The sequence below is a fragment of the Antechinus flavipes genome, chromosome 2 (genome assembly GCF_016432865.1).
Source record: "Antechinus flavipes isolate AdamAnt ecotype Samford, QLD, Australia chromosome 2, AdamAnt_v2, whole genome shotgun sequence".
In the NCBI taxonomy this organism is placed as follows: domain Eukaryota; kingdom Metazoa; phylum Chordata; class Mammalia; order Dasyuromorphia; family Dasyuridae; genus Antechinus; species Antechinus flavipes.
This window is the reverse complement of record NC_067399.1, coordinates 338485961-338509400: the sequence shown is the minus strand read 5'-3', so window position 1 is coordinate 338509400 and position 23440 is coordinate 338485961. Positions and strand designations below refer to the sequence as shown.

General features: G+C 34.4%; 1 protein-coding gene and 1 long non-coding RNA gene across 15 annotated transcripts in view; both read right to left on the bottom strand.

Moving 5' to 3' along the window:
• The window catches only part of GPHN (gephyrin), a 725565-nt gene that overhangs the window by 691711 nt on the left and 10414 nt on the right, over positions 1-23440 (bottom strand). The window lies entirely within an intron of this gene.
• LOC127549642 (uncharacterized) lies at positions 221-20301 on the bottom strand. Its single transcript, XR_007950677.1, has 3 exons — positions 19900-20301; positions 19654-19732; positions 221-984 (listed from the first exon to the last, which is right to left on the bottom strand). It is a non-coding gene; the product is annotated as an uncharacterized LOC127549642 (long non-coding RNA).

Here is a 23440-nt window from a genome sequence, read left to right as displayed (position 1 = left end):
ACATTTGTAAAAACTGTATGAGCTGTTTTCAAATTATTAGCTCTGAATTTTTAATTATCACCTATGTTTTGAATTTCAAAAGTGCCTCAGAAAATGAGGTGAGGGCTTAATACATTCTTCTCTCACTGACTATGGCTAATCCTTAGCCTGGCCTGAGCCCTTCCCCCGATAACTGGGGGGACATGGAAAGAATTCCACTTGTGCTCAGGTCTTCTCTGAGTCCCCCTGCTTGTTAAATGAAATTTCTTTAACTTTAAACTGCTAATATTGTTTAAAGGAATAGCCTATGTTTACACCTTGTTAACAACTGAATTTTTTTTTTTAATTTTTCAAGTCTGTGGTTGTTTTACTTTCTTTTTTTTTTTTCTCCCTTCCCCCTCCCCCCCAGGCAATTGAGGTTAAATGACTTGCCCAGGGTAACACAGCTAGTAAGTGTTAAGTTCTAACTTCAAGGCTAGGGCTCTATCCACTGCGCCACCGAGCTACCCCTGTGATGGTTTTAAGAGCAAAATCATTTATGCTGAACATCTATTTAGATAAGATGTTGTATCAAAAGGTTCTACTGCTTAGTAATGCAGGGGAGTTCTAAAAGAAGTTTGTTAGCTTTCTGGTTAACTGCAAATTCTCTAAAAATGGTTATTTCAAAACTCATTCAGCAAATTATTTAATATTTATTAAGTGCATTATGGTCTCATTGTTTAATAAATATGATACAAATCTTTCTTAAAATATCCAGGACACAGATGGCAGAGAGGACACACACACACCTATTTAAACTCCGTCTTTGCTCTGAGAATTCTTTATTTCATGACAAGGATTAGGAATTAGTGCTTGACTGAAAAAAAACACAAATAATTGCCAACAGAAGATATCCTCGAAATTCGCCAGAAAAGGTCTGTTTTTGCTCGTGGTGGGGATGGTTAGATCAGGCACAGACTGAAGGCAGGCAGTGAGAATACAGAAGGCAGCTCACACTGAGCAAACCTGAGGGGAGAGGGATGTGATCTTAGGCCTTTCTGTGGGGAGAACTTTACCACAGTATGGCTACTTTGCCCTGGCAGCAAGCCAGTAGATCAGCAGAGAAACTATAAACACAGGAGGTAAAGACTATAATTCTGAAAAGCTAGGGTCTCCCAGGACCTGGCCACACCCACCCAGAGTGTCTCAGCACACTCTCAGAGGCTCAGAGCGCAGATGCAGTGCAGCCCTTGCTATCCTGCTAGTACCTAGCTAGTGTCTGACTACTGCCCTCTGCAGTCTGTAGAGGAAACTCAGTAATACCATCCACCCCCCCCCAAAAAAAAAGCAGATTGCATTTTTTTTTGTTAGTTTGTTTTCTTTGATTGTTCTTTGACAAAATGAGCCAAAAAAAGGGGGGGCTCTAACTATTGATAGCTTCTATATGGATAGAGAACAGACTTTAAATGCTGAGACTAAAAACAGACTATCTCCAGATGAATCCCAAAAGGGGGATATGATCTGCTCCTCAACACACGAGACTCTCATAGAAGAAATTAAAAAGGCTCTCACAAGAGAGCTAGAAGAAAAATGGGAAAAGGAAAGGAAAGCTTGGCAAGAGAGTCTAGATAAGTCATCCCATTAATTTAAAGATAGAGTGGATAAAGAAATCTATCCCTGAAAAACAGAATTGGTGAATTGGAAAAGGTAAACAACTCTAAGGAAAACAGAATTAGTGAACGAGAAAAAGAAAACAGCTCTCTAAAAAATAAAATTGGCGAAATGGAAAAAAATTCCATAGAACAACTCACTTGGACAATTAGAAAAAGATATTTAATAAGTGAGTGAAGAAAATAATTCATTAAAAATCAGAATTGAACAAATAGAATTGAATGACTCGAGGAGATACTGAGAAAAAGTCAAGCAAAACCAAAAAAAAAAAAAAAAAATGAAACAATGGAAAAAAATGTCAAATACCTTTTTGGGAAAACAACAGACCTGGAAAATAGATCTAGGAGAGATAATCTGAGAATTATTGGACTTCCTGAAAAAATGACAAAAAGAGCCTGGACACTATTTTCCAGGAAATTATCAAAGAGAACTGCCCAGATATTATAGAAACAGAGGATAAAATAGACATTGAAAGAATTCATCGATCACCTACTGAAAGGGACCATAAAATCAAAACTCCAAGAAATATTGTGGCTAAATTCCAGAACTATCAGACCAAGGAAAAAATACTACAAGCTGCTAGAAAAAAATCAATTCCAACATAGAGGAGCCACAAGAAGGATTACTCAGGATCTAGCAGCATCCACATTAAAGGATTGAAGGGCCTGGAATCTGATATTCTGAAAGGCTAAGGAACTTGATATACAACCAAAAACAATTTACCCAGCCAAAATGAGCATTTTTTCCAGGGAAGAAGATGGACATTCAATGAAATAGGTGAATTTCATCTATTTCTGATGAAAAAAACAGAACTAAACAAAAAGTTTGATCTCCAAATATGGGAATCAAGAGAAACCTAAAAAGGTAAAAAGAAATCTTGAGAACTATATTTCTGTTATAAAGATATATAAAGAACACATGTATACTTTGTTCTAGAAACTAGAGGTAGAAAGGAAATTGTACCCAGAAAAGGGTAGAAAGTGAGGGTACTACATATCATGAAGAGGTAAAGGAAACCTATTATATCTGAGAGAAAGAATAGAGGGGGATGAACATATTGCCATCAGAATTGGTTTAAAGAAAAAAATATTAGACATATTCGATTTCTGGTGAAACTTCTCCTACCTCATTGAAAAGTAGGAGGGGAAAAGTGAAAAGGGAAGGAGTAAGCTAAGCGGAAGGGAATACAGAAATTGTGAGGTAAAGGGATAATAAGATAGAGGGAGGGATGCTAAAAAGGGAGGGCTGTGAGAAGCAAGTGGTGCTCACAAGTTTAATACTGGGGAGGGAGGTAACGGGGAAAGAAAGGAGAAAAGCATAAGCAGGGGTTAACAAGATGGTAAGTAATACAGAATTAGTAATTTTAACCATAAATGTGAACGGCGTAAACTCCTCGATAAAGAGGAAGCAGTTAGCAGATTGTATTAAAAGCCAGATTCCTACAATATGTTTACAGGAAACACACCTGAAGTAGGGAGATACATACAGACTAAAGTAAAAGGTTGGAGTAGAATCTACTATGCTTCAGGTGAAGTCTAAAAAAGTCTTTAAAAAAGCCATCTTTATCTCAGATCAAGCAAAAGCAAAAATTGATTTAATTAAAAGAGATAAGGAAAGGCATTATATCTTGCTAAAGGGTAGCATAGATAATGAAGCAATATCAATATTAAACCTATATGCACAAAGTGGTGTAGCATGTAAATTCTTAAAAGAGAAATTAAGAGAGCTGCAAGAAGAAATAGACAGAAAAACTATAATAGTGGGAGATCTCAATCTTGCACTCTCAGAATTAGATAACTCAAACCACAAAATAAATAAGAAAGAAGTCAAAGAAGTAAATAGAATACTAGAAAAGTTAGATATGATAGATCTTTGGAGTAAACTAAATGGAGACAGAAAGGAGTAAACTTTCTTCTCAGCAGATCATGGAACCTATACAAAAATTTTCCATATATTAGGACATAAAAACCTTAAATTCAAATGCAGTAAGGCAGAAATAGTAAATGCATGCTTTTCAGATCACGATGCAATGAAAATTACATTCAATAAAAAGCCAGGGGAATAGACCAAAAAATAATTGGAAATGAAATAATCTCATACTAAAGAATGATTGGGTGAAACAGCAAATCATAGACATAATTAATAATTTCCCCAAGAAAATGACAATAATGAGATGTCATACCAAAATGTGTGGGATGCAGCCAAAGCGGTAATAAAAGGAATTTTTATATCTCTAGAGGCCTACTTGCATAAAATAGAGAAAGAGAAGGTCAATGAATTGGGCTTGCAACTAAAAATGCTAGAAAGGAACAAATCAAAAACCCCCAGTCAAACACTAACCTTGAAATTCTAAAAATAAGAGATTAATAAAATTGAAAGTAAAATGAATTAATTAATAAAACTAAGAGTTGATTCTATGAAAAAACCTACAAAATAGATAAACTCTTAGTAAATCTGATTAAAAAAAGGAAAGAGGAAAATCAAATTGTTAGTCTTAAAAATGAAAAGGGAGAACTTGCCACTAATGAAGAGGAAATTAGAGCAATAATTAGGAGTTACTTTGCCTAACTTCATGCCAATAAATTCGATAACCTAAATGAAATGAATGAATACCTTCAAAAATATAGCTTGCCCAGATTAACAGAGGAAGAAGTAAATTGGTTAAACAGTCCCATCTTAGAAAAATAGAACAAGCTATTAATCAACTCCATAAGAAAAAATCCCCAGGACCAGATGGATTTAAATGTGAATTCTACCAAACATTTAAAGAACAATTAACTCCAATGCTATATAAAGTATTTGAAAAAATAGGGATTGAAGGAGTCCAACCAAATTCTTTTTATGACACAGACATGGTACTGATACCTAAACCAGGTAGGTTGAAAACAGAGAAAGAAAATTATAGACCAATCTCCCTAATGAACATTGATGTTAAATCTTAAATAAAATATTAGCAAAAAGATTACAGAAAATCATCCCCAGGATAATACCCCATGACCAAATAGGATTTATACCAGGAATGCAGGGCTGGTTCAATATTAGGAAAACTATTAGCATAACTGACTATATCAATAATCAAATTAACAAAATCCAATATCCATTCCTAATAAAAAAAACACCAGAGAGTATAGGAATAAATGGACTTTTCCTTAAAGTAGTCAGGAACATATATTTAAAATCATCAGTAAGCATCATATGCAATGGGGATAAACTGGAACCTTTCCCAGTAAGATCAGGAGTGAAACAAGGTTGCCCCCTATCACCATTATTATTCAATATTGTATTAGAAATGCTAGCCTAGGCAATAAGAGTTGAGAAAGAGATTAAAGGAATTGGAGGAGGTAATGAGGAAACCAAATTATTACTTTTTGCAGATGATAAGATGGTATACTTAGAGAACCCCAGAGATTCCACTAAAAAGCTATTAGAAATAATTCACAACTTTAGTAAAGTTGCAGGATACAAAATAAATCCACCTAAATCCTCAGCATTTTTATACATCACCAACAAAATCCAACAGCAAGAGATACAAAGAGAAATTCCATTCAAAATAACTGTTGATAGTATAAGATATTTGGGAATCTATCTACCAAAGGAAAGTCAGGAATTATATGAGCAAAAGTAAAAAAAAAAAAAAAGTTTCTCCACAAAGAAAGTCAGATTTAAATAACTGGAAAAATATTAAGTGCTCTTGGATAGGCCAAGCAAATATAATAAAGATGACAATACTCCCTAAACTAATCTATTTATTTAGTGCTATACCAATCAGACTCCCAAGAAACTATTTTAATGACCTAGAAAAAATAACAAAATTCATATGGAAGAACAAAAGGTCAAGAATTTCAAGGGAATTAACGAAAAAAAAAATCAAATGTAGGTGGCCTAGCTGTACCTGATCTAAAACTATATTATAAAGCAACAGTCACCAAAACCATTTGATATTGGCTAAGAAATTGATTAGTTGATCAGTGGAATAGATTAGGTTCATAGGACAAAATAGTCAATAGTTATAGCAATCTAGTGTTTGACAAACCCAAAGATCCCAACTTTTGGGATAAGAATTCATTATTTGACAAAAACTGCTGGGGAAACTGGAAATTAGTATGGCAGAAATTAGGCATGGACCCACATTTAACACCATACACCAAGATAAGATCAAAATGGGTCCATGATTTAGGCATAAAGAACGAAATTATAAATAGAGGAACATAGGATACTTTACCTCTCAGACTTGTGAAGGAGGAAGGAATTTGTGACCAAAGAAAAATTAGAGATCATTTTTGATCACAAAATAAAAAATTTTGATTATATCAAATTAAAAAGCCTTTGTACAAATAAAACTAATGCAAACAAGATTAGAAGGGAAGCAACAAACTGGGAAAACATTTTCACAGTTAAAGGTTCTGATAAAGACCTCATTTCCAAAATATATAGAGAATTGACTACTTTATAAGAAATCAAGCTATTCTCCAATTGATAAATGGTCAAAGAATATGAACAGATAATTTTCAGATGATGAAACTGAAACTATTTCTAATCATATGAAAGGGTGTTCCAAATCACTATTGATCAGAGAAATGCAAATTAAGACAACTCTGAAATATCACTAACACACCTGTCAGATTGGCTAAGATGATAGGAAAAAGTAATGGTGAATGTTGGAGGGGATGTGGGAAAAACTGTTGACACTGATGCCTTGTTGGTGGAGTTGTGAATGAATCCAACCATTCTGGAAAGCAATCTGGAATTATGCCCAAAAAGTTATCAAACTGTGCATACCCTTTGACCCAGCAGTATTACTACTGGGTTTATCTCCCAAAGAGATACTAAGGAAGGAAAAGGGACCTGTATATGCCAAAATGTTTGCGGCAGCCCTGTTTGTAGTGGCTAGAAACTGGAAAATGAATGGATGCCCATCAATTGGAGAATGGTTGAGTAAATTGTGGTATATGAATGTTATGGAATATTATTGTTCAGTAAGAAATGACCAGCAGGATGTATACAGAGAGGCTTGGAAAGACTTATATGAACTGATACTGAATGAAATGAGCAGAACCATTAGATCATTATACACTTCAACAACAATACTCTATGAGAATGTATTCTGATAGAAGTGGATATCTTCGACAAAGAAAAGATCTAATTCAGTCCCAATTGATCAATGACTGACAGAATCAGCTATAACCAGAGAAGGAACACTTGGAAATGAGTGTGAACTATTTGCATTTTTGTTTTTCTTCCCAGATTATTTTTACCTTCTGAATCAAATTCTTGTGCAACAAGAGAACTGTACATTCTGCACACATATATTGTCTAGGATATCCTATAACATATTTAACATGAATAAGACTGCCTGCTATCTAGGGGAGGGAGTGGAGGGAGGGAAGGGAAAAGTCATAACAGAAGTGAGTGCAAGGAATAATGTTGTAAAAAATTACCCATGCATATGTTGTCAATAAAAAGTCATAATAAATAAATAAATACAAGGGGAAAAAAAAAAGAAATCCCAAATGTAGCAGGCATTTCCACATATTAATATAATATTAAATATTATTCCAAGTCTCCAGGACAGGATTTTAACCTGAGTATTGATTTTGACTGTGCCCTATAGGCACATATAAGAAGAAAGGTTGGCATGAGAATGCCTCCTACCTTGTCAACCCTGACAGTGCTTTAAGTTAGACACAATGATTTGTAAGCCTTTTTTTTTTTTTTTTTTGATCTGAAGTCTTTAACTTGGGAGTTGGCTATTTGGGGGAAATTGAGGGGGAAGGATCCAAACTAATATTATTTCTCAAGTTTGAATCCAAGGTATGCATGAGGACCAACATATTGGAAAAACCATCATCCCAGAGAAATGCCACAGAACTTCAGAAAGTGGAGATTGATCCTTCTGGTTTGTAAAAAGGAGTTAGAAGGATGTTTTTTTCAGCTCTACTTGAGGTCAGATCCTTCTAACTTGATTTCCCAATTGTGTTCCTTTCTATAGGAATAGAAATGATTCCTACCTATTCCTGAATCTGGCAAGAGGATGAAATTGATTTGTGGTTTTCAGATTTTTAGTCAAATTTTTAGCTAAGGATGCTTTGTCCTCTTCCTGCTTTTTCTCTTACAGCAAATTTCTACATTCAGAAAAAGTGGTCAGCATAAAAGTCATAAGCAAAAAGTCAATTTTATTTAAACTAATGGGGAACAACATATTTGTTCTGTGTATCCTGTGGCACAAACATGTTTTCTTATAAATAATTTATTTTATGTGAAAAGCTGCTGGCTAATCTATATTGGTCTTTCCTAGCTGATCCTACAACAGACTCTGGCAAAGAAGGGATATATTCTTTCCCCTCTGGGTGGTTTTAAACATCTTTAGGTCAGCTTGTAATTCTACAAACAAGCCAGTGGAAACTTCTTAGGTCTCTGTCAGGCTACAAAGAATATCTTGTGAACAAGCTAGGAGAAATTATTAGCCTCACACACACGCCTCAAGGGTTTGGACTAATCTATCTCAAAAGTCCTGCTTTTGGCAGGGCATCTTTCTCAGATCCCTTGTTTAGGGTGAGTAGGATGCCTCAGTTGGTCTAGGGGGAATCTTCATTTCTGAAAATTGCTTTCAAGTCAAATATAACTTCAGTTCCCTAAAGCAATCTCCTTCATGGGACATCTTGGCTATTCACTTTGCTTGGCACCCCACTGCTATTAACATCCCAGCCTTAATTGGGTCTTTTGCTTTTAAATAGGTTTTTATCAAAAGGACTTTTATAGTGGAGGTCTCTGGAAACTGAGATCCCTCGCAAGTCCACTTTACCCTCTATCCTTTTAATTATTACTTCTGGATTTTATTAACAGAGTACAAAATAGTTGCAGAAATGTAGTCGCTATTAAAAGAGATCATGCCTCATTTTGGCCTGCCCAGCTCTTTATAAAGTGACTCACCTTCATGTCACAAATAACCCAAATTGTGACTAAGCACTTTAAACTGTTATCTCCATTCTGTCTGGTATACTTAGTCTTTAGGGAAGGAGAAGAAAACTGATCATACTCTCCAGATAAATTGTTTTTCCCCATACTTCTTAAGCTATTTTTTTTTTTTTGCTCCTTTACTCATATATCCCAACGATGAGAGTTCTACAGCTTAATATTTTCTCTCAAGCTCTCCTTGCCCCACCTTGTGGGATGCTGTCAGTGAGGGTGTGGGGGAGTAACTTTTGGTCAGGCTAGGGCAAAGTCTGAGCTCAATTTTTATCCTCTCAACCCAATGCCTAAGTCCTTTTGAACATTTTGGCATATGGCTACCTAAGTGACCACTTTATTGTTTATAATGATACTGTCCCTAACTTCTGGTTTCTAGATTTGTTTTCTTCTAGGCTTTGGTCAATTCGCCTTCAAATGACTGACACTAAACTGCTGTATTGATGATCAGCTTCAGGGATCTAACTTAAAATTCACTGAATAATTCACTTTAATCAACAACTGGTCTATTCCTACAAACTGGGACCCTATAGGATGACTATGTCCATTCCCAGCAGAAAGTAGCTTCAGAAGATGAGATCACCACCTCATATCCCAAAGGACTTTGGGTCCCATTTGTTTGAAGGACAACTGATTGTTGGGATGGATGGACCCCAACAAAATATTACCCAGTATCTGAGTGGGCTCCTAGTAAATGCAAAGTAACTTCATGCTAATCTCTACTATTGTGCCTTGGTATCTGATAACTTTGAGATGTAATGTCACCAAATTTTGCTTCAGTTCATCTCTGTAACACTTCAGCTCCAAAGACCACTGTATTTTGCTCCCAGTTTCTAGACACTATTTAATAAGTATCCCAGGTTTTAGCCCTTAAAATTTCAGCAATAGTTTACTAGACCTCATTTTTATTTAGGGATCCTCAAGCCACTTTTCATAAGATTCCTTTAACAAATTAAAAGGGTGAGGAAATGAGGAGGTCCAGTGGGGAAATGAGGAGGTCCGGAATGGCGGATGTGGTGGGCAGAGAAACTGAAAAGTATTGATAAAAATTAAAGTGTTCCCTGTGGCAGACAGGAAAAAGGCTCGAATAACAGATAAGTTTTGATAGAGTAGTTCCAAGATCTTATCTTCTGTGGAGGTAATCTAGTCAAGTCCCTGAGGCTAATTATGACCCATGGTTTTGCTATTACCCTCCTTTGGGTCAGTCCACCACTGTCACTCTGCTCCTAGTATCTTTTCCCTTACCCCTCTCCCCATGCCACATGGTATATCTCTCCTAACTCCACTATGCTTCCAATCCCCCTTCTGGTCCTTATAGCTAACTACCTCTCTAAGATACTAAATCCCTTTCAGGGCTAGCCAGCTAAGGGCATGCCCCAACCTCATGGGGTGCTCCCTTTCTACTAGGTAATTGTGAATTCTACTCAGGAATTTATCTTTTATTTGCTCTCCCACCTCTTTCACATTTACCATTCCTGGTGTCTACTGTGACTTATTTTGTCTGTAACTTCCTCTCTTAAATAAACCTACCCTGTGCCAAAGAGAATGGCCATTACGAATTCTTCACATAACCAAACCCTAACAATTGGTGCTTACTGCTATTTACATCAGAGACCTCAGAGATCAAATAATTTAATAGAGAAGAAAAGTTTTCTATAAACTAAGTACTAACACAAATGACAATATTAGTGTTATGATCATAATTGCTATTGGTTAAATACAAGTAACATGATTATCTGAAAATCTATCTTAACAGTGTCAATAACTTATTCTTTCAGTTAAGAGTATAGAATGAAAGTATATTCCATATAAAAATGAAAATTTAACAAGAGTTAAAAAGTTAAAAACACCCTGAGAATCCAACAGCCTATTTCTAGATTAGTGCCAGTTTAGATATACCATTTAGGCCTAGGTCTCACTTTTTATATTGATCATGATCCAAAACCTAATTTAAGCCCTTATTCTGACTACATTTGTATCCTGGAACAAACCACCATTAGCCTTAAAATTTTAAAGTTTCAAAGACCTCAAATGGTTTAAAATGCAAACTCTTATGAATCAAAAGCTAAGTCACCTTAAACATTATAACATTCATAGTATATAATACTTCACAGTTTAAAAAGCACTTTCCTCAAAAAAATTTTTTTTAAACACTGATAAATGAATAGTGTATTATTATGTTGCTGCTGTTGTTGTTGCACAACAATAATGTTGTTATTGCCATCATTTTACCATTTCAAAAGAATTTAAATGATCTGCCCATGATTGAGTGTCAGAGTTGAATCTGAAATCCAGATCAATAACTACATTCTTCTAGTTGAAAACTATGAAATAATATTTTATAATAAGGCCCCTTTAAGTTCAGACTAAGTGAAAGGCAATACAAATTCAAAATTCTCACAAGTCTGTTTTCCAATCCCTCTACAGGAAGATAACATTTACAAACAAATGAAAGATATAACAAATGGTCCTTGAAAAAAGTCAACCAAGAAGACATCAGCAAATATTGTACATATGCTTCAGATTGGACCCAAATAATTTAAATCTGACACTAAAACAAAATTAGACAATCATAGTTAACAAAATATTTATATTGTCATAGTACAGAACTATTCAACAAATTCATAGCACTCAGCTAAACATGCATATTCCTCCCCTTACCTCTATATGGAAAAGCATGTAATTTCCAGAATATACTGGAGAATCTCAAGTCTTGGGCTTGACATCCCAAAAATCAGAAGTGCCCAAGTAATTTTATACCTTCAGCTTAAAAAGAGACCACCAGAAAGCTGTGTAAGACTCAACTGCACACTAAATAGTTGAATCTTAGAGCCTACCAAACCAATTAAGTTTTGGCTAAATTTCCTTGGGCTTTTGGAAAAAGAACTAGCCTGATCTACAAGATGAGATGTGGAGAAGTAAGGGTGAGGACTATGACAGCTAAACTATAATTCTTGGAAAATCTTTCTAAGAGTTGACTATTTAGACATTGAAGATAACCTTAATGAAAAGTTCCGAGATAAACTGGAAAAATCCTGTAAATTATTTTCTACCATAGAAATACCCTTGTCATTACAAAATTGAGCTGTGTAGCGTTTAAGTATGAATTTGCCTACTGGTTTCTTTTTATTTTTTTATTTATTTATTTGCTGAGGTAATTGAGGTTAAGTGGCTTGCCCAGGGTTACACAGCTAGGAAATGGCAAGTGTCTGAGACCAGATTTGAACTCCGGTTCTCCTGAATTCAGGGCTGGTGCTCTATGCACTATGTCCCCTAGCTGCTCCCTACTGATTTCTTTAGAAGCATTTTATCAACATTAAACTACAATCTTGTTTACACAATGTTCATATACACACAAATTAAAATTATATATGATGGGACCAAAGTAGAGAACTTTTGTCTAAAATGTTCACTAAATATCATGAAAGATGTCTTGAAAAGAGTCTTAACAAAAAAAAAAAAAAAAAAAAAACATTTCCTAATTAATCATGATGTTCCCCAAATGCTCCTTTTTGGAGATGACAATGTACTAACAACACTGAATTCTGGAATATTACAAAGTCAAGAAAAGAGGAGAGGGACTGAAGTCCATTTGGGAAGTTGTAAATAAATTCCAAACTTTTCAATGTCTCAAAAGTCAGATTAAGAAAAATATTTCAAGACATGCATTGAAAAGAAATGGCCAGTCAGACAGTAAGAAAGAAAGAAAATAGATGGACAATCCATATGATACATGAATATTCTCAAGATACAGAAAACACTAGAAAAAGACCTTTAGAGCACTGAGGTCTTCTATAAGGAATTTGTAGAAACATAAAAATTTGACATTATCTGTTCAACTACCTTCCTACCCCATTCCATAGTTCAAATCCCTTCTACATCATGTTCCCTTCTCTACTCCTTTTTTCCAGTCTGGGAAGAGGAAGTAGGTCTTCTCTTTGACCTGTTTATATCTTTGATCCCATCATCTCCTTCTCTCCTAATTTTTAATTTCTTATCCAATAATCTCCACTCTTAAAAAACTTTTAATTTGCCTTCCCTTCAAGCTAACATCTTATAGTTCTCTTTTCATTCATAATCAAACTCCTAGAAAAAGCAATCTATACTCATTGCTTCTATTTTCTCATTTCTCAGTCCCTTGCAATCTGGCTTCTCTCCCTACGACTTTACTTAAATCACTCTTTCAAAGTTACCAATGATCTCTTTATTAGAAAATTTAATAGATTTTTCTCAATTATCATTCTTCTTGACCTCTCTGTAGTATGTGATACTGTTGCCAACTGTTGTCATTTTGCATATTTTCTCCTATTTCTGTTACACTGCTCTATCATAGTTTTCTTTTTTCTACATGTATGACCAATCTCAGTTTCTTTTTCAGTACTGTCATCCCTGTACTTTTCTCTCTTTTAGTGATTTCATCAAGTCCTATTGATACTATTATCTTCTCTATGTAGATGATTTTCCAAATCTAAATATTTATTCCTCAGTTCCCTCTCCTAAGTCCAGTCCCACAAGTATACTGCCTACAAACCAAATGTTCTTTCCAACATATTACAATAAGGTAATTTCTTAGCTATTAAAATGTCCCTATTTTCTGATATGAGATTCCATGGATGGAACAATATCTTGGACATTCAATATATAAGACAGACAAAAAGGCCCCACAAACATACAAAATCCTGATAATAACACTTTCAATAACAGCACAAAATTGGAAACAATCAATCAACCAACAATTTATTTAGTACCTACTACAATGTTAGGCATGATGCTAAACACTGGGGAAGCAAAGAATGAAACATGGATTGCAGATCCATATGTGCAGATGAAATGCAGTATATAAGGGAAAGAGAAAAAAAAGTAGGTACCTATCAAATGGAAAATGACTAAAGAATTTATGGCAAGTATATATAAAGGAATCTTACTACATTATAAAAAATATTGAACACAATGAATGCTATGGAATACTATTGTTCTGTAAGAAACAACCAGCAGGATAATTTCAGAGAAGCTTGGAAAGGCCTACATGAACTGATGCTAAGTGAAATGAGCAGAACCAAGGAGATCATTATACATCGCAACAAGCCCGAATGATGATCAATTCTGAGGGATGTGGCTCTCTTAAACAATGAGAGGATTCAAACCAGTTTCACTTGTTCAATGATCAAGAGAGCCATGTACACCCAGAGAGAGAAATGTGGGAACAGAGTATGAAACACCACATAGAATTCTCACTTCCTCTGTTGTTATTTGCTTGCATTTTGTTTTCTTTCTCAGTTTTTTTTTCCTTCCTTCTTGATCTGATTTTTCTTGTACAGCAAGATAACTGTATAAATATGTATACATATATTGGATTTAACATGTATTAGACTACCTGTCAGTAGGAAAGAGGGTAGGGGAAAGGAAGGGAAAATCTAGAACAAAACATTTTGTAAGGGTCAATGGTGGAAAAATTATCCATGCATATGCTTTGTGAAAACTTAAATAAACTGGTACAAAGTAAAATCAAGAAAATAATTTATGCAATGATTTGACAAAACCAATGAAAAGAACAATAAAAAGGAAACTGAATGCTATGTAAATTTTTTTTGAGGCAATGGGGATTAAGTGACTTGCACAGGCTGTATGTTTCAGAGGCCACAAATGAATTAAGTCTATCTGACTCCAAGGCTGGTGTTCTATCTATTGTGCCACCCAGCTGCCCAAAGCTATATGATTATAATGACCTATGCATGGCCCTGGAGAAAAGATGAAAAATTTTTTTCCTTTGTTTTCTTTTGAAAAAGTGAGTACTGCAAGTGGAAAGAACTTAATAAACAGATTTGTTTGATATGTTAGTCAGTTTCACAGAACTTTTTAAAACTTTTTAACTATTTTTGACAAAGATTGACTTGCCAGGTAAGGAAGAGAAACACATTTAAAATTGGATGTGGAAGCTGGAAAAAAAAAAGAAACCTAAAACCTTTTTTTAATAAAATATTTTCCCCTAGATTCCTGATTGATAAATTTATTGTTAAGGATACTGGAAACTATGTAGATGCCCATAATTGAGTAATGGCTGAATAAGTTTCAGTATATGAATAGTATATGAATATTATGGAATATTATTGTTCTATAAGGAATTATCAACAGGGTGATTTCAGAGAGGCTTGGAGAGATTTACATGAACTGATGCTAAGTGAAGTGAGTGGAAGCAAGAGAACACTGTACACAGAAACAAGATTATGTGATGATCAACTTTGATGGATTTGGCTCTTTTCTACAATGAGGTGATTTAGGCCAATTCCAACAGATTTGTGATGAAGAATGTGATGACTCTCTTCATCTACACGCAGAAAGAGGAGTATGGGGACTCAATGTGGATCACAACATATTTTCACCTTTTCTGTTGTTTGTTTTTTTTTTCTTTTTTTTTTCCCTTTTGATCTGATGGGGAAATATGTTTATAAGAATTGCACATGTTTAATATATAATGGATTGCCTGCTATTTAGGGGAAGAGGGTGGAAGGAAAAGAGGAAGAAATATGGAATAAAAGGTTTTAAAAGGATGAATACTGAAAACTATCTTTGCATGTATTTTGAAAATAAAAGGCTATTATTAAAAAACATTGCTAATTTTAGACTATATGTTTAAGATTTCTAAAATTATTAGACAAAATTCCAATTTTGCCAAATTAAAGGTTTTTATCCAATAGGAATTTTCCAAAATGGTATCATTTATAGAATATCTAGACCCAATGATTTTGAGATCATTTTTAAAGGATCATGATGCTATATCAATCATTATTGCTCAATTTTTCAAATCTTTCTCACAAAAAATTTGAACAATTAGCAAATGTTAAGAGCGCGCGCGTGCGTGCATGCGTGTGTGTGTGTGTGTATGTGTGTGTGTGTGTATATTTGTTTTCCCAATCCTTTTTTTACTTTTTAAAAGAAATAGTGTCATTCTATAAAGGACATAAACAACTGTTACATGAAATATTTTAAACCTCAGTTCCATATGTTCCTAGATACCAATCTCTAATACTTGGAAAATTTTACTTTAGAAATGATTAATAAAAGTCTAAGTATATTCATTTCTTCTGACTCTTAATTCTTTCCATTTTTTCAGCTTTCAGAGAAAAGAAATCTAGAGTCCTATGCCTTCAAGTCAAATCTATGACTATTATATCTAGTGATGTGTTGACAGGATATTGAAAAAATATCCTTTTAAGAAAAAGGCATAAAAAAGGGAAGAAAAGAATATATATATATATATATATATATATATATATATATATGTATATATACATCTATATATATATATATATATATGTATGTATGTATATATATATATACTGGCACCTGGGCTAAATTCCTATTATACCTTGCCCCTACTTTAACATTTAAGCTGGTAGAAGGTAATAATTACTTGATTTTCTGTAGTATATAGCACAAAACAATATATATGTACTTAAACAATTTGATTAAATATTTTCTGATCACAGGGATTTTTCTAAGTTCTGCTCTCATGCTTAAAATGTTTACATAAAAAAATACTAACTTTTTTTGTTTAGCAATTACCTTTTCCCATATTTTCAAATGCTCCAAAGTTAATATAGCTGAAAAGTTTTTGATTTTTTTAAAATTCACTTCAGCAACTAGAAGCAGATTAACAGATCAGCATACTTTGCAACAGCATCAACAAAGACTTGTAAATACAATGTTTTCTCAGATAATGGTTACAACAATAATAGAATACAAAATATAGATACATTTAACTATTTTTGCAAATAATACACTTTTTATATTTTCAATAACCACATGATAATCATTATGACAAACATCAACAACCCAAAGACAATCATAATTACAGCTTACCACTTTGAAAACTACCCGAAGTTTACAAAGCACTAGGTGGGTATTATTGATATTTTATTGATGAGGAACTAAGTTCAGGGAAGTACATAAGATCTGGGTCATTAAGATGAAATGATAATTGCTTCTTAAACTAGACAAGTGATTTATAAATAGGTCTTTGTTTCTATTTCATTTGAAAAGTTTGTAAGCTTCTGGAGTTGACAGTGTGTCATATATGAGTAACAGCAAGGAGGCTAAAGTCACTAGATATATGTAGTATGCAGAAGAAAGAATAAGATGTAAGAAAACTGGAAGTTAAATTGGGAATCTTCAAAAATAAATCCTTTAAAATTATTATCCATAGCTCTAATTTCCATAATCAAAGTAGTCAACAAGCATTATTATGCTTCTTATATATGTCAAGTACTATGCTAAGTTCTGGGGATATAAAGACAAAAATAAAACAGTTCTACTTTACACATATCATCGAGTCAATAAGTGTTTATTAAGTACTTTCTTTATACTGTGCAAAATAATAGGAATACAAAGAAAAGCAAAAAATAATAACTACTACTTTCAAGAATCTAAGTCTAATGTGAAGACAACATGCAAATAACTAGGTACAAACAAGCTACAGACATGACAAATTGGAAATAATTAACAGAAGAAAGGAAATATAATCAAGGGAAATCTACTTTCTTATAAAAGATGGCATCTTAGATAGAATTTGAAGGAAGGCACAAAAGTCAAGAAGAAGAGTTGAGAAGGAAGAGCATTGTACATCTGATGGAAAGGTGGTGGAAATGCCCGAAACTTGGAGATAGAATGTTATGTCTGAGGAACAACATGAAGGGTAATGTCATGAGATTGCAAAATATTTAGAAGGGAATAAAGTGTAAGAAAACTAGAAAGGCCCGAGGAAAAGGTTCAGATTATGAGAGGTTTTAAACTCTAGAGGATTTCATAATTGATCCTAGTGATAACAAGGGAAAATAAACGAAATGGGGTGAGAAGAGATGAGGTGACATGGTCAAATCTGAACTCCAATAAGATCACTTTGACAGCTAAATGGAGGATTGACTGCAGTGAGAAAAGTTATGTGGCAGACAGATCAAATGCAACACTCCAGGTATGAGGCAATGAGATCCTATATACCAATGTAGCAAGCAGTCTTTGAGAAGAGAAAGGGCTATATAAAAAGAGATCTTAAAAAGGTAAAATCTATAGGCCTTGGCAAAAGATTACATATGGGGGAGAAGAGAGAGTGAGGTTTCCAGGATTATACCTATGTTTTAAGATGGATAATGGGATGACTCTTTTAATAATAATAGTGAAGGGACAGCTAGGTGACGCAGTGAACAGAGCATGAGCCCTGAAGTCAGGAGGACTTGGGTTCATTCAAGTCTGGTCTCAGACACTTAAGACTTCCTAGCTGTATGACTCTAGGCAAGTCACTTAATCCAAATTGCTTCTGCAAAAAGCAAAATAATAATAATAATAATAATAATAGTGAAATTAGGAAGAAGGAGGATTTGTGGGAAAGTTCAGTTTTGGTCATGCTGAGTTTAAGATATCTACAAAGCATTCAATTTGAGAAGTGAGATGTCCAATAAGCAGCAGGAAAATTTTTAAGACTGGAAGTCAACAGAAAGATTTGAGAATCATCAGCAAAGAGATGATAACTGAATTCTTATGAGCCTGATGATAGGAGAAGAATCAAGAAAAAAAAAATGTCATAAAAACCTAAGACAGTATCAAGGAGAAAAGAGAACAATGTCAAAAGAAGCAAAGGGGTCACAAACACAAATATCTGTATATAGAATACAAATAGACATATATGTATATTATGGGATATATACACACACGAAGAAGACCTGTGATTTCATTGGTATCAAGAAACTCCGAGTGAAGAAACTTCCTTCTATTAATGCAAATCGGAAATCATCTCTGCCAACTTGGTTTTACAGAGTTGGGTGGTACAGCCACACTTCTAACTTACTCAATGTCATATATATTCTATAAGGGAAAGGGGGGAATACATACATAGAGATATGTATTTTTATATATACATATATATGATCTTATAGGTTCACACAAGTGTATATACATAAATGCACACATACATACATACATACATATATGTATGTATGTATGTATGTATAAATAAAATAAACCTAAGAATTCCAAGGAATAGGCACTAGCAGCTGGGAAGGGAAAGAAGGACAAGAAAGGCTTCATGAAGAAATTAATATTTGAGCTGAACTTCAAAGGAAGCTAGGAATTTTAAAATATGGTTAAGAGGAGAATAAAGATCAGCCTGTGCAAAGTCACAGAAACAGGAAAAGGAATGATATGTAAAAAAGATTAGGCTAGGCCACTGCAAGTATAAAGAAAAGTACTATAACAAGCTAGAAAAGTAGTTTGAAGCCAATTCATTCATAAAGTAAAAATTCTTAACTTGTGGTCCACAGAGGTTTTGGAAGTTCTACAAACTTGGATGGGAAAAAACTAAATGTTAATTTAAATATAATTGGTTTCCTTATAATCTTATCTATATTTTATGCATTTTAAAACTTTCTTAAAAACTATGTTGTCTTCAACAGACTGTCAAAGGGATCCATGACACAAAAAATGCTAAAAATCCTTTTTGAAAAAGGTTTTTAATAGCCAAACAGAAGTTTAAATTTGATCCCAAAGGTTATGTGGAATGAGTAGAGTTTGCTGAGCAAGGAAATGACATGGCCAGACCTGTGTTTAGGAATATCACTAGCAACAACATAAAGGATGGATTGGAGTAAGAAAAAGACTTGAGGCATGAAGACCACTAATCCAGAAGAGAAGTGACAAGGGCTTGAACTAGCATTGTAGACACAAGGAGCTAGATGTCAGAAATATTCTGGAAGTAGACTCAACAATACTTGCCAAGGAAAGGATATCTGAGGTGTGGGAGAATCAAAGTGAGGAGTCAAAGTTACTTTGAGTTTAAGGATGTGAGTACCTAGAAAGATGATACTGACATCTTTTATATATATGCAATCACTTTATATTTTTCTGGAACAGTATGAATTTGAGGACTTGACATTGATTTATTTATCATACTAAGTTTTCCAATAATACCCACTAACCATGTAAATGTGGGGGATTTTTGTTATAAAATGAATTTGCTTTATTAGCACTAGAAAAATTTTCTTCTTTTAGCTCAAACACCCTTTTAAATACCTTGGCATCAATGCAATTTAAGTTCTACAGGGCTGGCAGACTTCTGACAGAGGACAAGATGAATTGTTTGATAGAAAGCCTTAAAGGGAAGAGGAAAAGAAGCATTTATATAACACCTACAATGTGCCGGGCCCTGTACTAAGGCACATCTTACAAATATTACCTCAGTTGATCTTCACAATAATCCTGAAAAGTAGGTGCTATTATCCCAATTTTACAGCTGAGGAACCTGAGTTAAATACTTACCATGGGTCATATATCTAGTAAACATCTCGGGTTTTTTGATTCTACACCCATTGTTCTCTTCACTGCTTCACCAGCTGTCTCTAAAACACTGCATCTAAATACCTCTGAAGTCTTAAGGAGAAGAAATCCAATACTTACATATCTGAAATACACAAAAAGACATGAGTTGTTCTACATTCCTAATGAACAACAGCAATGGCAAGAAGGGGGATGGCAAGAAGGGGGATATCCTCTGAAGATGAAGACATGACTAGAATCATCCGATTAGATAAGCAGCTATGTGGGTAACATAGGGAATGTTAAAAGCATTGAAACAAGTCCCTGAACTTGTGACAACTTAATAAACCACATGAAATCTTTCAAGCACTATGAAAAGAGACCATGAGATAGCAAAGACTCAACTCCAAACACTGCTAAGATGTCCAAGAAAACACAGAAGATTGGGGGGGGAGGGGAGAGGGGAGGAAGGGGGGAGGAAAATGGACCCATGATTAAAATCCCATACCACAGGAAAAGGAATGACAAGAGAATGAAAGCCCAAAAGATAGAAATTACAAGTAATATTATCAGGAGCCTAACAGGAAGGCACAACTACTTTCTATTATTACTTCAGAGTAGGTTATACACTGATTGCACATACTAATAAAAGGAATGTAATTTTGGGGCTGCAGAAGCTGAAATCCATAGAAAAAGCAGCCAGACCCAAAGTAAAGAGGGGGATCACCAGTAAGATTGCCCCACATACAAAAAACAAGTAATATAACTTATCCACCAGTTGCTTATGGCTCCATCTTATCCAGATTCAAAAATTTTATGGAAATAATGGTAAAAACTGGAAATATGCCAAACACAACTGTATTATCCAAGGGATCCCAAACAACTAAAATATTTCAAGTATCTAATAAAAGACACATTATTTTATACCTATAAAAGGATTAATATTCTGTGGCCTGGATGATAAAGATAATGATCAAGTCTATTCCACAGGAAAATCATCCTATAATATGAAATACATTAAAATAACTTAACAATTCTCTAAAAATGTTTTTGGCATCAAAAGAAAAAGGGACACTCTAACTTTGATATGCCCCAAACACCACACTAACAGTGAAATTTCAGTCAGAGGAAAAAAAAATGCATTTACTAAGTAGTTTCTATATATCAGTCACTGTGCTAAGTATTAGAAATACACCCAAAAAAAAAAAAAAAAGGCAAAAACTACCACAGTAGAAACAAGTATTTATTAAGATCTCTGCTAGGCAGTGTGCCAAACCCAGAAAATACAAATACAAACAATAAAAAAGATAGCTCTTGTCCTTAAGGAGCTTACATAGAAAAAGGGACCTGAAAAGTATAAGAAAGGGGAGGTAGAATGAAATTAAAGGTCTGGGAGTATGATTTTATAATCTAGAGCAAATTAGGAAGAGAGCCCAAAAGGGAATAATGACAGGTCAGCCCAGACTTCTTCACCAAATGGAGGCCCCAGGAGAAATTCAACCATAAAAGAAGGGGATAGGTCCAGCCAAAGGATATCCAGAGTGAGCAGGCTGCAGGCATAGTCTAGAGTAAGAGATCCCAGAAACTAAGGGAAATTCCAGGATGAAAAGCCATATATGGATGATTTTGAAATACAAATATCACTAGCAACTCTAAGGTCAGGAAAGACCTCCTACAAAAGACAAGAGATGAACAGAGCACTGAGAAATATAAAGGAAACTTAAGAAGTAGATGTGAGAAGAAAGCATTCCAAACATGAGGGAAAGAGTGCAAAACCATGGAGCTGAAATAGTTGTAAGGATTAGCAAGTAAGCCAAGAGTGCTAGATTATTCATAGAGGAAAATAAAGAAACTTAAGAAAGGTAAGAAGGGACCAAGTTATGAAAAACTAAATGTCAAACAGAAGACAGAATTGATCATAAAAAGAGAGCCACTAGAGTTTATTTATTTAATGAGATGGGGCAGTGAGAAATGTGACATGCTTAAACCTGTGATTCAGATAAAACATTGGGCAGCTGAACAGAAAAATAGACTGGAAAGGGAAGGAACTTAGACAATTATTGCAATAAGTCTAGGCAAGAGGTGATGAAAGCCTAAACTAGGATGATGGAGAAGGGGACCTATAAAAGACAAGACTTGGCACAGTTGGGATATGTAGAAGGAGAGTGAAGAAATGAAGATGAGAGACTGTGAATCTACATGATTGGGAATTTAGGAAAGAGAATAAGGCTATACAAAGAGATAGGAATCATCTGCATAGAGGTCACACCTAGTCAAAATTTAATGAGACTAATTTCAGTTCAAGGTATTGACTATAAACAACATTATTTACTTTTATCTACATACACAGCCTGCACAAATTTCCAAAAAGAAAATGTTGCTGTTAAAATAATGAACTATTTTAAAAATAAATGAAATTAAAAATAACTATTTAAAGGAGTTGGTAATATTTAATCTTGAGTATCAGAGACTGACCTCATCATTCAACTGGAAATGTTCTCTCCAAAATTACCAATGATCTCTTTGGTCAAATCTAATAGTCTATTCTTAGTCCTCATCCTTCTTGTCCTCTATTTGGCCTTTGACACTGCTGATCTTCTCCTTGAGACTTTCCTCTCTACATTTTTATGACTCCATTCTTTTTTTGATTTTCCTCCTACCTGACAATTCCTTCTCCTTTGCTGGATCTTTATCCAGATTTTACTTGCTAATCATAGTGTCCCACTGGGCTCTGTCCTGTGTCCTCTTCTCTCTATACATTATTTTATTTGATAATTTCATTAGCTTCCAAGGACTCAATTATCATCTCTATGCTATGATTTTCAAAACTACTTTTCTAGCTCTAAAATCTTTTCCTGATCTCTAGTCTCATGTCTTTTGCTTATTGGACATTCCATACTGAATGCCCCATAGAAATCTTAAACTCAATATGGTAAAAAAAAAAAAAATGAATTCATTATCTTTCCCACAAATCTTCTCCTCTTCCTAATTTTCCTGTTACTGTCAAAGATACCACACCATCCTGACAGTTATGGAGGCTTAAAACCTAGGGATCATCCTTAACTTCTCACTCTATCTCATCCCCCTACTTCCCCCCCATATCCAATCTCTTGCAAGGGCCTGTGATTTTTATCTTTGTAATATCTCCCCATTAAGCTCTATCCTCTTCTTGCCTCAAGGCTCTCCCCTCTCTAATCCATTCTTCACACTTAGCTGTCAAACTGATCTTCCTAAAGTATAGTTCTGACCATGCCTTCTCTTCTAATCAATTAACTACAGTAGCTCCTTGCAACTTCCAAGATCAATTATAAAATCCTGTTTTTAAAGTCTATCACATTTTTAAAGTCTATCAAGTCCCTTCATGCCCTTTCTAGTCTTACACTTTATTACTTTCCACATACTATGAAATCTAGTGACATTGTCTTTCTTGTTGTTCCTGACAAGATATTCCACCTCCCAACTCTAGAAAATTTTACTGGCTGTCCCTGTACCTGGAATTCCCTCTTTCTCTATTTCTTCCTACTTGCTACTTTTCATTTTCAAA